This window comes from Furipterus horrens, unplaced genomic scaffold, assembly GCF_987537825.1.
Source record: "Furipterus horrens unplaced genomic scaffold, mFurHor1.1.pri manual_scaffold_7, whole genome shotgun sequence".
Lineage (NCBI taxonomy): Eukaryota > Metazoa > Chordata > Mammalia > Chiroptera > Furipteridae > Furipterus > Furipterus horrens.
The window spans coordinates 22882542-22900809 of NW_028327177.1; the positions used below are offsets into that span (position 1 = coordinate 22882542).

An 18268-nucleotide genomic window follows, 5' to 3' on the forward strand; every position below is an offset into this window, starting at 1 on the left:
ACACTATGTTCTTAAACATATTCTATACTCTTAAACCTATGTAACTTTAACAACATATGCATACAGTATCACAAAATCCTGCGATATAGCAAAAAAATATGCAATAAATAATTAAATATAATATTTTAAAAAACCCCATGATACAGTGAGGCCATGATAAGTGAACCATGACATAGAAGGGGACTAGTGTAATTGAGTTTATTTCAGCCTTTTAAATGAATTTTATATATGCATAACCTTTTATTATTACATTGATAATAAGAATCCAGTTTCATGGATTTGTGTGGGCCCTTACCATACTTTTCATGAAGAATATTTCATTATGAATTAGTGAGTCTTGGCTCCCAAGTGGCCCTGTTTTTCACTGAGATTCTGCCCACAGTTCCTTTGCAGAACTCAGGCAGACATCCTGGACCAGTCCAGGGAAGATACCAAGCTAGTCTCTACTCTTCCAGAAACAGTTATTCCTGTTCTTCTCCCTGCTCCCCAATAAATCAATTCCTATTAATAGACACCTCTAGGCTTCTGGCTCAAACTATTCAACAGACCCACCCTTGTTGAAATACTACTTGAGTCTCAGCTAATATCTCCACTACACTCTTTTTACCACCGTTGACAGCTTTGCCATGTCAACTGCGACCATCTTTTCTGCAGAGGCTTCCATACTATGTCAGAATGGAGACCAAGTAAGGAAGAGACAGGAGACATGTGACACATGTGGCCCAGACCCAGAGAGTGGAGGATTATGGGAATGATGGCATATGTAGTGGAATCAATATTAGATTGGGGTGTGGGGTGAGGATGCATTAGAACTCTGACGAATCTCTCCCTTCTCATTTAAGGAAACTAGAATTTGGCAGTTTTCAAGTTATATACTGTGTAGTCCTAGGGTTTAGGAAATCTTCTCTAGGTTGCTTCCACAGACAACGTAGACACTGAACCACACTACCTCTTCCTCATTGGACCAAGAGCAGCAAAAGATAATGTTGGATTTAAAATGTTATTAGATGGTATTAAAACAAAAAACACACTGGACAAAGTTAAACAGCAAAGGGTTCATTTCTTCAGGGTATTACAACAGAAAGAAGAGATTAAACTCAATTCCACTAAAAAGAAAAAAGGCAAAGGGTTTTTATGTGCTGGTATGAGCAGTGGAAAAGTACCCAAGAACCACCACTCCCTCCCCCCACCTATTAGCAGGGAGGTTGATCAAAGGCATGAGTGGAGCACATGGAGTTATTCTTGAGTTTGCGAATGTTTTCCTCTGTGATTAGGCCATCTGTGCTTGTTAATTGGCACCCTGGTAGTTAGGCTGGCCCTGGCTGGTTTAGCTCAGTGGATTGAGCGTCGGCCTGCGAGCTAAGTGTCGCTGGTTCGATCTTCCAGTCAGGGTACATCAGAGAAGGAAAACTCTGACTCCAAAAAACCTCCGCTGCCTTGCGGCATACCTCTTCAGGGGAAAGGCTAAGGGAGTAAACCCCGACAGAAAATCCGGAGCCGGAGTCCCTAAGGCGGTTTGACGTTGTAGTCAACACCGACAACTCCTGCGGCGCACCTGAAGCCAAGCTGTATCGACTCCGTCTTTCCCTTGGACCCTTCAGCTGCGAAGAGAGGGGGGGACTGCTGCATGGGCAACAGCAGACCCTCCATATCACCCTGCCCAGGCTCTGTAGCTTCAGCTTCACTGGAGAGGACACTCCAGCGTCATCGCAAGATGTCGATTCAACACGGGAGGAGACAGATACCGTGTCACTCCCGAGTCGGACTGCACAGCCATTCTCGGCGGTGAAGATAGACTCTTAAGAAGCTACACCATCGTCTCTCGAGACGGACGGCTGCCGACGACGGTAGTTAGGCTCCTACCCTGCCAGAAAGCCTGGGATATAAGGGTGCTGTCTCCCTTTATGTTTACATTTCAAAGACCATCCGGGTCTTTAAGGTAGACATTACTGGGTTGTAAAACTGACAAGGGGCTTTTTAAAAGATGTACACTCCAAAGGGACAGTGAAAGAACTTACAATTACAGGTTTTCTCAAGTAAATGAAATATACAGATGAGACAATATACAGATGATATATCACAGAATTATACACCTGAAACCTATATAATCTTATTAAGCAATGTCACCCCAATAAATTTAACTTAAATAGAAGTAGAAGTAAGCAGAGGCATAATAGCATAAAACAAAAGTATAAAGTAAATGATCTAAGAGAGGTCAGGGTGTAGAGTCAGAAAGAAGCCTGTCTAATGTTTAGTCAGGTTCAAGGACATGTTAAAGCTACCTTCGTCAATGGGACATTGGCCAGGACCTTTGGGAAATCAAGGATCTGAATCAAAGGAGCATCTCCCCACATGCTGCCAAAAAGAACAATCATAAAATAAAGTAAAACAGCTCGATTTCTAATGGGTGTGTCTCCTAAATCATAATGCAGAACACTGATAAAGTGGGATGGAGCAGTAAGCTTCTCACCTTACTGTAAACCCAAACCCACCACCTCCCATGGACCAGCAAGGATGTGGAGGAACTGATGGGAAGGAAGCAAATGCTCTAGAACTAGCCAGATGACCTGTTATTCCAGCAGCGGATACATGGATTGGAGAAGAGGAAGAAGGGAGAGCAACCCATAGGTCTGTGTTCATTAATGATTCTGCTCATTAGCAAAGATGCATTAATCTTGCCGACTAGTTTCCCATAGGTGAGGCATAAAAAAATGTGGAGGCTAGAAGAATAGTGAAGGAATCTTTAACAACTTGCTATATATATAGGTCATGAATGTATAAAATAAAATATTTCTGCAGCTAAAAACAAAAATTTGAAAAATCTCTTAAGAATTCCTTTGGCTCAAACATGTTATGTGATATCTCTCTCTCTATCTCAAATTACCTATCTCCTTCCATTGTGTTTGAATTTTATTTTGTTCACTATTACTTGAAAGGATTGGGGTATGGTTTGGATTCCATGATTCACTGGAGTTTGGGGGATTTTCTGATTTTTAGAAATAGAAAATAATCAGAATCCTTATATAGTCTGAAAATGTGAAGATTAGAGAAATGTAGGAAACTGTTTGGATCCTTGAGAATCAAATAGATGTGTAGCAAATAATATATAGCACTGGGCAACACAATTGTCGTTGAGTTAGAGATGACACTTGTTTCTGACTAACTTTTGGAATCTGAACCCAAAAATTACCCGATTTTTTTCTCTATCACGTCAACTTTTTAAGGTACAGAATACCCTCCCTTTGTCCTTTTCAAAAATCATACAAAATGTACATACGAAGGAAATTAAAGAAAAAAATAACCTGAATGGACTGTTTATTTAGAGTTATTTGATTCATATAAAGGCTATATGTTGTTACTGTAAGTCAAATTGTCTACAACTAGTAAAGTTTTGCTACCAAACATACATATTAAGGTATTTTCTCTTTTCAAACGACAGGCTAGGAAATGCCAAAATGAGACACTTGAAACAGTCTCCTTCAGTTGGCAAAGCTTTAACAAATTGCTTCATGATACCTAGTTTTATGTGCAGAGGTGGGAATATAATGTTCTTTCCATCAACAAGTAGCTCATGTAGAATGTTTGGATCACCAGGTTTGAGGTCAGATCTTCGTGGCCATTTTGACTCCACCCAGTGCTTCTCACGAGCTCTGCTGTCCCACATACACAGAAAACAGGGATACTTGGTGTATCTGCATTGCTAACCAAGAAGGAAGCAGACCATTTTAAGGTCAACACAGATTATCTAATTGTGCTTGTAATATTGCAACACATCAAGGACTCTTTTTATGTCTTCATATTCTTCACAAAAACAAACTGAATGGCCAAAAGGGACTGCACCAAATAAATTGCCATTGTGGAGGAGGACACACTTCAAGCTCTGCTTTGAGCTATCAATGAACAGTCACCATTCAATTGGAATTGGAATTCCCAATTCCTCCATTAAACCATGTATGTATGGCAATACACAAAGCTATAGTCATTTCGAAAGTACTGCAGAAATGCACTTTCTCTTGATTGAAAGTAGGATACCTTCACTCCTTTTTCAAGCAAGTTTTTCTCATTCAGTCTTGATACTAGGAAGTCTGAAGCCTTTTTGGATAGTCCCAAATCTCATGCCAAATCATTCAAGTCATGCTGATGAAATCCCTTATGAACTGAGTCATCTTCAATTTCAAAATCTTCATCACTGCTGTCACTTTGTTCTTCACCATACTCCTGTTTTTCGAAAGAGGGTAGTTCAATGAAAACTGGCACTGGGGCACTGAATGAGGCACTGGGCATATAGCTGATGGTAGACGAGGATACTCTATTTTACATTTATTTATTTATTTTGTTATATTCTGACGTTTTCACTATACAAAAGTAACAGTCACTTGAATGATCTCTGGGCTATCACCAAACCATAGGTATAGCAAATGGCAATTTATCACGTATTCCCTTCAACCACATCTGTAAACTCTTGACACATTGCTTGAACACCTTGTGAGGAGCCCAAGACTTACCTTGATCACCAAGTTTTACTTTAAAATATGCAAAATAGGCTTGCCTGACAAATGCTCTGATGTTTGTCCTTTGACTGGGAATGGTGAAACTGCCACAGATATAACAAAACGAATCAGGGTTGTTTAGGCACTTACGATAAGAAATAGCAGAGGCAGACATGACCTGAAGGAAAGGAAATAAATATGTATGTAAATAAAAATATAAATTCCACTAACTCCTTGTATACAGGCAAGAACTCAGACTACACTTCAGAATACAATTCACTATATAGAGCGGCACACAACCTCTCACCACACTGTCTCATGTGTAACTGAATAGCCTAGACAAGTATGAACTTGTCGCTGGTCTCCAAGGTTGTCTCCCACCCCTCCCCACTCAGGGGAGGTTTGCTCTCAGTTAATAGGAGAGCACTAGGGCTTCCCTTGATCCAGGCTCAATCCAGCCTAGAGTGGTTACATTAAGATAAGCTATACAGAAAAAACTTGATGTGATAGAATAAAACCAACTGCAGTTTTGAAACCAGCATGCCCATTTAAGTCTAAAACAGCAGAAAAATTGAACTCAACAGGAATTATGTTAAAAATTGTTCCCCTGTGTATTCTTTTAGGAAATTGCAATGAAATTCTGAATTAATGTGTTTTTTTGTTTGTTTGTTTGTTTGTTTTCCCAATGAATACTTTTTTTCTCTAAGAATTTTCCTCCTTGGAACACTTGGCCATCAAGTCACGACTGAATATCAGCTGAGCATGTGGGCATCGTGTCTAGGATCAGTTGCAGCTGAATGAGACGAAGTTGTAATTATATTAGATATGTGCATTATTTATTTGAGGTTTGTGATATTTTCAGCAAAGGACCTTGGTTGAGACAAAATTGGAGATGCACCTCATAACACACTTGGATCACTTTCGTGATACATGTAACATGCTTTAACTCACAGGTCTCAAAATGGTGTTTGAATTTGGTATGAAAGAAATGGTGGAATTATTCAGTCATAGTTTTAGAATAAATATTACTCTCCCAATGCCAAAAAATATTTTTGCCAAGATTTTCAAGCATATTAGCTGAATGAATGTTATTTTAATTTGGTGAGTATATTCTGAATAATCATATAATACTAGGTTAGCATAGGTTATGGAGAAAGACTGCCTGGGTTCTAATAGCAGCTCTTCATCTCCTGCAGTGGCCTAGGGCAAGCTTTTGAACTGTGTGCCTTATTTTCTTCTAAAGTACAATGGCAATATAGGGCTAGTGAAAGAATTAACATAGCGTGTAGAAAATGCTAAGTCAGTATTTATTATTACATACAGCCTGTATTAACACAAACTCCACAAATCCATCACTAAAAGGATTATTAGATTTCATTGTAAAATGTGTTTGACTTCAATTCTTACAAATTAAGCAAAATAAGTTTTTATATTTATGTCATATTTTTAAAATGTATCTGTATCTTTATCTTCTGCTTGCCATTAACTAGCCATTTCAACTACATTTATCATGGTCAATGGTACAGCTCTATACCATTCTGAAATTGCTAAATTCATGTTTATCCTCGAAGAAGATAATTGTTCATCTTTATTGAAATTTTCACACCTTTAAGAATTTATCGGTGGACATGAAAGTAATTTCACACTGATGGAATAAAATTAATAGTTTTGGTTCATGTTATAACTTCTTATTTGCTTTCCTGGCAGTAACATTTTGAAATTCAAATATGTGTCTTGACATATGTCTTGATCTAGGAAATGTTTGAAAGACAGAGATTAAACATAATTGACTTATTTGAATATCAATGAAGGAAATAGGTTGGATCACTGGGTTGCTTCCCAATTCTTACTGAGTTGTTTCAAATTTAGCTTCATTACTATATTTGAAGTAAATTCCTAGAATACCATGAACAATCACATTTAATATAAGCATAAAAACACCCAAGGCCAAAATGGAAAATAAAACCTTTTTCCTCATTCTATAATCGAATCTAAACTCACCTTATATTTTTCTTGCTGATGATACTACTTACCCCTTTGTCTTTTTTATAATCAGTTGTTTTGCCATGATTCTTTAACTCATTAATGTAAAATTTATTCTTACCTTGTCTTCCCAGGTCTTTTATTCTGAAATTCTCCCTACACCAACCCACAACCTGGCACAAACTACAAAGTTAAGAGATGACCTTCTTCATTTCATTAATGGAAGTAAAATTCAATAGGAATGAATCCAGTACCAAATAAAATATTGAACTACTACCTGAAGTCAACAACAATATAACACAGTAACGGCACTAGCTAACACTTGGGATGATCACCGTGTTCTCAATCATTCCTGCTTTCCACGAGAAGGATCCTCAAACAAATCAGAGCTCCTGCCCTTCTAACATCACATGGCTCCATCCTTTCGACCACATGGATACTTGACCCTAATTAGGCTGTTAACAGTCCCTTTCTGAAAAGCTAGACACTTAGGGTGAAGAGACTGACACACTGAAATCTTTAGAGCTGAGTCATGTCACTGGCAGAGCTCTGGAGAGAAAGCATGAACTTCCCCTCTGGTCCCTACCTGTTGAGTAAACTATTATAATCATTGTTACCTATTTTCTAACATTTGTTGACCACTAATGTGTCAGTACTGTTCTGCATGACCATATTATACATATTATACATATGAGTAAACAGGTTACATAAAGTTAAGTAAATAGTTTCATGTCCCATGGTTAGTAAGTGATGGAAACACTACAAATCAAGAACCTGTTTCTTAATCGTTGAATTACACGTTTTCCTTCAGCTAGTGTTAACTAAATGACTTCTAGGTGGCAGGTGGACTTAGGAGGGTGGAAACACGCACACCTATATGCTTGAAAATGTTTCTTAAAACTTTAAATTTTCATTCATAGCTGCCAAGTTCTAAAAGGTTATCATGTCAGTATTTAGGGAAAACTTATCAATTTTACTCACCTAAACCTTTGACTTCCCTGTAATTCGTCTGGAATCTAGATATTATTTAAGGTAAATTTTCTTTACTACATCTCTACTTTACCTTCAGTGAGAACTATTTACCTAAATCATAAGCCACAGGACACATGTCAAAAGTACACAATCAATGTGAGAGTGAACTTTAGATGAATGGTGGAAAATGAGCCAGAGACATACATAACAAAACCCCTCAGGAATGAGCAACGTACTTTAAAAATTGCTGCAGCCCATCTTGAGCTGAAAAATAACAAAGAAAGTGCTATCCTGTAAGATGAGATAGTCCATATGTGAACTATAATTTAAATCACTTACATGAGTTACAGTAATCCCTCTCTATATCGCAGTTCATTTATCGCGGCCTCATTGTATCGTGGGATTTTAAAAAATATTATATTTAATTATTTATCGCAGATTTTTCACTATATCATGGGATCTTGTGGTACTGTATACATATGTTGTTAAAGTTACGTAGGTTTAAGAGTGTAGAGTATTTTTAAGAACATAAGTAGTGTTTATGAAAGTGCGGAAAAGGTTAATAAGGGAGTGAGAAAGGTTAATAAGGGACTGGGAACAGTTTATAAGTGTGTGGGAAGGGCTTATAAAGCCTTAAAATATAGATAAATACTAAAATAAATGTAAGGCTCCTACTTCGTGGATTTTCATCTATTGCGGGGGGGGGGGTGTCTAGAACGTAATACCCACAATAAGTGAGGGAATACTGTATTTAAAAGTACATGTAATTAGCTGCAAAGTTAATGCATCTCTGAAGGCCAGTGGAAACCTAGAATTAAAGCTGTTTCCTTAGCATAGTGGGACTTCAATGCAAGGAATTAGAGGGACACCATATGCTTTAGTTTTTGGTCAGTGACATTCTCTAGCTTCTGGAATAAAATTGCTTGTGATGGATGTTGGTACGTGTAAATGATATCTGGTTACTGGAATAATCTTCATAGCTATTTATATTATCATTACAACTTCAGCAACAGTTCCTAATAGTTGAAACATTTAGACAAGAAAATTATAAGCTTTCTTGAAAAGTATTAGAAAGTAATAGCAGGAGGAAATGAACCATCTTTCACCATTTGTTCATTCAGCAATAGCCAAGTAATTAGAATATTATAACAAAGCAAGATATGAGACTGTGTAGACTTTATGCATGAATATCCTTTCAACATAGTTAGTCTATTAAATTGTATCTGACACAACCACAATGCATCTGGTTCAAACACTATTTTGAGAAGCTACATGTAATTATTAAACTCATTTTTACAAAAGTAAGCTTATGATATACAGAATTTGTATTCTGAAAGGTCAGAGCACAGTACTGGGATTAGTCCTTTATTCCTATGAAAAATCATGGTACAGATACTGTTATCCCCATTTGGCAAACTGGCCTCTTGAAACAGAACAAGACTATATGCTTTATCTCAGGATTACTGACTCAATATTTACAAAAAAGAAAAGACCTCAGTATTTGATATTTCATACTGATCTTTGCTCACTCTTATTTGTTTGGCACATACATTTAAATAAAGTTATGATTTTCTAAACAATTTATTTTTTAAATTATATTTTATTGATTATGTTATTACAGTTGTCCCGATTTTTCCCCTTTCTCTCCCCCTCCACCCAGCACCCCCCACTTCCTCAGGTAATCCCTCCACCATTGTTCACGTCCATGGGTCATACATATATGTCCTTTGGCTACTCCATTTCCTATACTGTACTTCACATCCCCATGGTTATTCTGTAACTTCCTATTTGTACTTCTTAATGCCTTCACCTCTTCATCCCTTCCCCCACACCCCTCCCTTCTGGCAACCATCCAAGTGACTCTGAATGCATGATTCTGTCCCTGTTATTGTTTTCTTAGTTTGTTTTTTAGATTTAATTGTTGATAGATATGTATTTATTGCCATTTTATTGTTCATAGTTATGATCTTCTTTTTCTTAAGTAAATCCCTTTTAACATTTCAAATAATAATGGTTTGGTGATGATGAACTCCTTTAGTTTTTTCTTCTCTGGGAAGCTCTTTATCTGCCCTTAAATTCTAAATGATAGCTTTGCTGGGTCAAACAACCTTTGCTGTAGGTCCCTGCTTTTCATGACTTCGAATACTTCTTGCCAGTCCCTTCTAGCCTGTGAAGTTTTTTTTGAGAAATCAGCTGATAGTCTTATGGGAACTCCCTTGTAGGTAACTAACGTCTTTTCTCTTGCTGCTTTTAAGATTCTCTCTTTATCTTTAACCTTTAGCATTTTTTTATGATGTGTCTTGGAGTGGATCTCTTTGCACCCATCTTGTCTGGTTACACACAGCACAGTGGGTAGGGGATTCATTTACACAGACTATTATGCAATGATGTCCTTTTAGCTGTACAACCCAACCCTATACAACGACTCTGAAGCATTGCTTGTTGGTCATAGAATTGAAGAAGGTTAATGATCTTAAGAGAAATTATCACTGAGTTGTGAGATTTTGATTGCCACTCATCACCCTGTGTACACTTTTGTATAGTCAGTAGAAATCATTAGATATATCCCTTCTTCTAGTTTAATATTAATTTTTCCTGGAATTCAGTAAAAATAACTAATACCTATTGCGTGTTTACTAAACGCTAAGGATTCATCTAAGAACAACATGTTTTATAGTTAATCTTCAGAGCAACCCTATATGGTAGTTACTATTATGACTTTATGGCTGAGGAAATAGAGGCACGAAAAGATGAATTGGTATATCTAACATATGAAAAACTGAGAAAGGTACATGAATTATAAAATACATAAAGTGCTTAGAATAGTGCTTAAACGTGGTTAGTACTAAATAAGAAGGTAAGAAAGAGTGCAGAGAGCTAATCTCAGCATTACGTTACTCCAGCATTCATTCCATCTTGAATGATGACTTTTTTTTTAACCTCATTCATAAGTTTATCTTTAAATTCCTTGTTTAGAGTTTATGAGTTCACATATATACATTGACAAGAGTAAAACCTGGTGAATTATATAAATCAAAGGAATGCTAGATTTTCATCTGGGACCCTGGCAAATAGCACCAAATAGGAAGGGTAGGTTTTTAGTTCAAAATGACACACATTGACTGGAAAAACAACCCAACTTGTTCATCATCCTAGTTAAAGAGTAGAGGATATAATTCTTAAAAAAGAGTTGTTTGGCTTATCTCCTCACACTTGTTCTTGAGATGTCTCCAGGCTTTTAGAAAGAACTGAATTTCTTGGCAGTTGTGATTTTCATTGAATTATCTTCTCACATGCTGACTGATTTCTTGCCTGTAAATATCTTGATTTTTAAAGTGAAAGACAAGGGCACGTCGGACAAGGAACAAAAAGAAAAGTATTGATAAAGAAACATTGGAAACAAATAACAGATATGTCTCATAGTTAAGACATAAAATGCATTAAGTATTAAAGAAAGAAAATATAAGCAAAGTAAGGCATTTTCTGGAAAAATAAAAATGTTGTCTTTAAAAAAGAAGTTTCATCAACTGACCAGGGAAACTAGATTTTAAAATTCATTAGACTTGCTTGCTTTAGGGAAGCTACTATGTACAAATCAAATTGGATGTCAAGCTGGGCTCCTGGGGGACTGCAATTAAAATTATAGGATCAGGGAACATAACCACATAAGTAAGGCCTTGCTATCTATTCCTTGGAGAGTGTAGTACAGGAGCAGCCTTAACTTGTCCACAAATTGAAATCATTATGAGCTCTGCTCTTTGAGATATATGTGCAACTGCATAATAAGCTCTTCATTTTGCTAGAATATTAACCTGATTGCAAAATGTACAACTTATCAATCAAGTCATAACATTTCTTTTGGCATCTATGTCCTCAGCATCATGCTAGGGAGTTGGAATAGAACACAGACTTTGCCCTCAACGAGTTCAAAGCCAGAGAAAAAAGGCAAATGTAGAACATGTTGTTATCTAACCCTGTCCTTGTCCCTACCAATTCAACAAAATATGAGCATCTGACCCAAATTAAGCCATTGACATCACCCCATCTCTGGACATAGCTGATTCGTTCAATAGTGAGGTACTGACCCAACCTACACTTATAGAGTCCTTCTGCAGAAGTGAGCATTATATGACCAAAGGTAATCAGGTTAACGTCTCTTGGGAGAGTAGACCTATGATATATGAAATTCTAAAACTTGAGAGAAAATAGGAATTGGGATGAGCCAAAATATTTACCTACATAAGATGGCAAGCTGCCTTAATGGTGAGGGACATTCTTTCTGACGTATTCTGTTCCCCACACATGGTTAGAGCCATAGATCATGATTTTCCAGGTGGGTTTGTGGTATAGGTTAGGTCCTGTCCTACCTCTCTATTGTTCTTCAGGTCCTTGCCTCATTTAGATGTGACTGGCTCCATCATTTCATGAAGTCTAAAGAAAGTAATTTGTAGTATATCACTGAATCCGTACTTGCCCTGGTCCATGGTCAAATCCTCCCTCCCCCTAGAATTTCAGAGGACACTGTTTAAAGGAAGCTTCTTTGTACCAATCAAATTAGATGCCAGCTGAGCACCCTGAGGAATGCAATTAAACTCTCATATCAGGCAGACTCTCAATAGGATTCACTAAGATAGCATACCATAATTTTGATATGGAAGGCTAACAGAAATGGCAAACATGAACCTACTCCACTCAGCATTAGCTTTCCTCGTCTTAAAATTCTCCTTCCAACACCCAACAACTACTGCTGCAATTTCAGTCACCTGATGATCAAGGCCTGAGAGTAGAAAACAACTGCCTTACACTTCAGGGTAGACCACAGTTCCCTGGAGTATCAAGGGCTAGGAGACTATGGGAGAAAGATCTTCAATCTAAATTATCCCAAGTACAGGGACGTTTTGAGGAAAGGAAGCTTAATTAGGAGTCAGAAGGCCTAGGTTCTATTTGGCACAGCACTTAATACCCATGCGATCGGTGTTCTAATATATGAATGAGGCAATCACATCAGCCATATCTTCTTTCTGCAACTGTGAGGAAGATCAGTTATGACAGCAAAAGCAACTAACAGAACTCAAGAGACATCAGTAATCACATTCTCTATAGACAGAAAGCTGGATAATAGCAAAAGAGACAAATGAGGCTGATAAGCAGAAAGGGGGTATGAAGTACTCCTGTGGCCATGTGATAAATATACACATCGAGTGATCACAATTACCAGGGACTCTGATGGCACTCAGAACCAGAATCCAGCTGCTCCTGAGGCCCATCGTTACTGCCCTTCCTGAAACTTGGTCATTTAGATACTCCAGCTTCATTCTTCACACACCTAAAAAATGCATTGAAGAAATGAAGGTGAGGAGGAGAGAGTGTCCTAATCAGACGGTGGAATTCCCTTGGTCACAAGGAGTAGATTCAGGATTAAAGCTTCTAAACCTCCTGACTCTTGGGAAAGACAAATCTCCAGAAAGGAGCACAGGAGGGGCTGGGAAGTGGCTCAGGAGAGGGCAGCTCTGACTACCGCAGTCACTGTGAAAGGCTTTAGCAGTGAAACATGCTCAACTGAAATGTTACAAGAATCCCCATCTAAAATAGATACGAATAATATTTCCTTAATATATACATAGTTATAACTTCAAATTGTTAGCCTTTATTTCTATCACGATATGTAATCAATGAGAATAATGAGACTATTTGAAAACACATTTGATATTGAAGCTTATGGATGACAGTTTTAGGCATAAGTCAGCCTTTGCATTTGTGAAAAATTAGACATTTTTAACCATTATTTAGAGCATAGGTTAAAAATTATATACACCATGTCCAACCTCTTCCATTTAGAGTTGCATTTCAGGTACACAATTAGAATAGTTATCTCATTCAAGCTAGTCTATGTACTTCCAAAAACAATACATGAGTCCTAAGGATAATGATAAAATTTACAATAAAATTTATTCAATTTACTTAAAATTCCATCAATAATTTGTGAAGCAAATGAATGAGTTGACAGTCTAAAATTGTGATCAAGAAAATGTTTTAAAATAAACGCAATAAATTCTAACTCAATTCAGGTTGACATTTTACGAAAATCATTCATGAATGTTCTTTTTTTCTCTTTTTCCTGTCTTTAGTTAGGTTTTTATTTAAAATTCAATGCCCAAAGTGATTTGACCTTTATGGAATAAACAAATATAAGTTTATTCTGCAGGTTTTTCTTCTTTGGTGGATTTCTTTTCTGTGAGCTCCTCAGCTGCTGGGTTCTTGGTAGCTGCAGCATTTTTTCCCACCCATGGCTGCTTCTGCTTCGTAATGCCAACATGTTCTTCCCTTCCTACCGTACTCCAGGCTTCCTGCCTGGAACCCCCTTCTCATCTGATTTGGCCTCTAGTAATGCTGCTTCATCCACCCAGAGCTGTGGTTCCCAGCCTGATGAGGAATGGTGCTCCTGCTCATGGTCTTTGCACATGGGTTTAGTTTCAACACGATTCTCATGTTTTGGGGGGGATTCTTCTTTAGGACTCTGTGATGAATCTCCTTGCATGGTGCTTGGAGGGCTCTTTGGATATCTGGGCTTTTCAAGATTCTGCTAAGGTCTGTACTGAGCATTCTGTGCATGAGAAAGTCTGTACTGAACATCTTGTACATGAGAGTCTGTACTGAGCATCTTGCGCATGAGAAGGTCTGTACTGAGCAACTTGTGCATGAGAGTCTGTACTGAGCATCTTGTGCATGAGAAGGTCTGTACTGAGCATCTTGTGCATGAGAAGGTCTGTACTGAGCATCTTGTACATGAGAAGGTCTGTATACTGAGCATCTTGTGCATGAGAAAGTCTGTACTGAACATCTTGTGCATGAGAAGGAATGTACTGAACATCTTGTGCATGAGAAGACTGTAAATACTCTTGAGGGAGGCAGCTTTCTGCCAAGTGCCGTACGGATCATCTAACGTGCAGAAATCACTTCCAATCCAAATGTAGGAACAATCCACATACCTATCAGGAGACAGTTTCAAAATGTTCAGTTTGCTTACATTGGGAAGAGTAATCCCAGGGACGTTTCTGAAGGCTTTGACGGTACCGTTGCCCTCATTATAGATGAAACAAAGTTCCCTGCACTGGGTACGACAACAGTTTCTCATTTTGCCCTTGCCAGCTCTCATTTGCTGAGAGGAAAAGACCTTTCTGATATCATTCCAGGCCTTAAGTTTCTTAAGAAGCAACACAGCCTCCTTGGCTTTCTTGTAGCCTTCAACTTTTCCTTTACCCACCAAAGGAAGTTCAGGAACTTCCACAGTACGGGGACCTTTAGCCAGGACCAGCGCTGGTACAGCCAAGGCAGCCGGGGCAGAGCAGATGGCATATCGCTTCTGTGTTGTGTTCACTCTGCCGTGCCAATGGCACCAGGTTTTAGTTGGTTCAAACATGTGATGCCAGGACAATGAGTCCCACCACCTCAAAGTCTGGGAATTTGAGCCACAGCTCTGCCAGCACCCCGGGACTCAGCACTGGTTTGATGACCTGCCAATTCACCAACAGCAAAGGGCTATCTGTTACCTTTGTGCATGTTGGTGTGAACCAGGTTCACAATATCCAGTTAAATGGGAGCCTTGAGCACAGCAGGCAAAGTGACAGATGGTTCCCCCTTTCCACAGTACATTGGTTATCCTTGCACAAGCACACGCCGTGGCTTGTAGACAAGAAGGCCACACTCCTCTCAGCCAGGTCACTCCCACAGGGAAAGATTTATGAATGTTCTTGAGTTCATTAAACAATCTAGAATGAAATTATTTTGTCCTCATATGACCAGTAACTTAGCTTACTATGATCAGTGTGAGAACCACTTCAAATTTTGAGCTCTCTTAAGAAGTCTTTGAAACATGAATATAATACAACTAGATCCAGTGCTAAGTGAAGAGAAATGACTAATTTCAAGCAATTTTCAAGGGCATAAGTTATGGTTCTTCCTCTTAAGTGTCTTTTTTCTTTTCTCCCTCCTTTCTTCTCTCTCTTCTACCCTTCCTTTCTTCCTTCCTAAAGTATTTCCTCCTGCTTAATGGTAAAATTCCAATGAGCATAAAAATTCTGTGCATGAAAACGCAAGTACTTTGCCTAATAAAGCTCTCTGTGTCCATTAGCCAATATTAATTGAGAACTTGCTATGTGATCAATTTGACCTGGGTACTCCAGGGCAGAGTCACCCAATGTCTTAGCTACTAGCTACATGGAGTTATTGAAATTTAAATTAATGAAAGTTAAATTCAATTAAAATTCAGTTCCTCAGTTACCCTAGCCACATTTCAAGTGTTCAATAATCACAGGTGGTCAGAGGTTGGAGTATGGGACCACGCAGATATAGAAAGTTTCCATCATCACAGAAAGCTCTTGGGGAAAGCATGGTTCTTCTAGAAGATACTGAAAGTGTTATTAAACTCAGTTCTTGTCCTTAAACATTTCTTTAAGAAAATAAGACTTACACACATAAAACAATAGGTCAGCAGTGTGTAGATAAGTAGACAGTTACCTCTTAAGACTCTAAGCGCTTTGGGACATGTGCCACAATGTCATAGGTTAGGGAAAAATGAAGGCATATTACAAAAGGAAAACAACTACAGAGGTAACCAAATGAACAAAGCCACTTTACCACTCTAAGACAGACAGGAGGGAAGGTGGTCCTGAGGACGAATTTGATTAAATGCCTATAAACTCAGTGTTTCAACAGGGTCTTTGTTGAGCTAAGAAAGCAAAATCATAAAGGTATAGCTCAGCAGTAGGAAGATGCTTCTTAGGCCTAGCAGGCATCATGTATGTGGCAAAGTTGGAAAGAATTAAGGAAGATGGGGGAACAAAATGTTGCTTCATATCCTTAAGCACAAACTCCATGGTGAAAACCACCACCTTGCCAATTAAGAGATAGCTAGGAAAACATTTCTTCGACTCTTTGTGGGGTTAGAGTCTGTTTAGAAATTACTATCTCAAGAATCATTATTTGCCACTGGGAGATGTGTATATGTATGTGTGTTGTTTCTAATTCAACAAGTATCTGTGGAAAACTGAAGGTTAATAAGAATTTCTAGATGAGATGAGTCCTGAGTCTTGGAAGACTATTAAATTTGAAGAGCCCATTCCTGCCTTGGAAATTCATGCAGAATTTGAAAAGCATAGGCTACCACCAATGATCTTGCTGGTACTTCCAGAGCGTTATTTTAGAAGTTATTCAGACATGAGGAAACATATCCTTCAGGCAGTGGGGGGTGGATAAGGGCTCAAAGTGCATTAAGCAGCCATGAAGGGTAGCCAGGATTTGAGATTTGTTTCTTCTTCAATATTCTGTGATGTTAAGTAGCCCGAGTAAGAGTTAGACTATCATAATCTCTTGGTCTGGCTAGAGCCCATTTACCCAATGAATAAAAGTAAAACACAATTATACGCAATTTTACTTGTAAACTTCTAAGAAATACACTCAAATGCCTTGTATCTTAAAACTAATTGGACCTAGAATTATTTCTGGAGACACTTAGCACCTGAAGATTCTGACTTTTTGACCTTGGAACAATTTTACCTGCTAAGTGGCTTGCAGAGTTACTGTTAGGTTGCCAAGTTAAGTCTCAGTGGGACTGTTAGTGCAGTGAATAATTTGGTGCATTTTAAAAAACTATTACTATTGTCCCAGGGAAACTGTTCAAACATTACATTGATGTCAGTTGATGCTTCATAATGCATGTGTTTTCTGCTTGTCAGTGGCAGGTTTCATCTCTGTTTGGCCTCTCTTCTTCCAAAGCCACTCTATTTCTTCTAGGTTTCTGGATTTTCCATGATCCGCACCCTTGTATGATGCAAGCTCACAGCAGATGCTCAGTGGCTTCCTTACTCTGGCCCACCTTTCTCCAGCTCTAGCAGATGAGAGTTTCCATATGACTTGAAATCTCAGGATTAAATAAACTATGTAATTTAGAGATAAATCATCAGGTGTGTAGAAAGCAAGCATCTCCAAACCATTTAGAAGATACTAATTATAATATTCCCTATCACATTTGCATTGTGCTTTATCATTTTTACATTCTTCAATTTGCATTGACACTACCACAGTGATTTTCAACCAGTGTGCCACAAGAGTTTTTAAAACATGCATTATCTGACTATATAGTCAGGGACATTGACCTTTTTTCCGTTAGACTGTCAAATAAAAAAATGACAACAGCCAACACAACAGCTGTCTGGTATGAGTGAATCAAAATTATATATTTTTTGTCAGATGGGCAAAATATACTTTTTGGTGTGCTGCAGAATTTTTGTAATTAGTTTATGTGTGGCATGAGATGAACAAGGTTGAAAATTGCTGCACTACAGATTGTCCCAGGTGCAAGGTTGGGGATACTGTGTCCGAATGGAAGCAGCATGGACTGTGGAATCATATAGGATTGGGCTGAAATCTAAATCTAAACTTCAGATGTTAATACATGTGTTACTTACTGAAGCTAAATTTATTCTTCAGTTTTAAAAACAAAAGGACAATGAGGAAACAATTCATGGAGTTGCAAAGAGTGAATGAGATACAATATGTGAAAACACCTGCCACACAGTAGGAACTGCATTCATATATTCTTTCTATTTTATGGTTAGCTCAGAGAATTCAGTATATTTATTGATGTCATATAATAGGGAAGAATAAGTCAGGTATTTTTTTTTGCAATAATTCTTTCTGGTTTTATATTGACTGTAAAATTATTTCCAAGTATTCTCTGTTAAATCACACAGTGTGGTGGTATAGCATTGTGTGAAAGCAGTCTGAGATACAAAAATTAACTTTGCAATTGGTATTTTTCATAA

At 38.0% G+C, this 18268-nt stretch overlaps 1 pseudogene; it reads right to left on the reverse strand.

Moving 5' to 3' along the window:
* Window positions 1–13639: 13639 nt before the first annotated feature.
* Window positions 13640–15098, reverse strand: LOC150004111 (large ribosomal subunit protein uL4-like; annotated as a pseudogene).
* Window positions 15099–18268: the final 3170 nt, after the last annotated feature.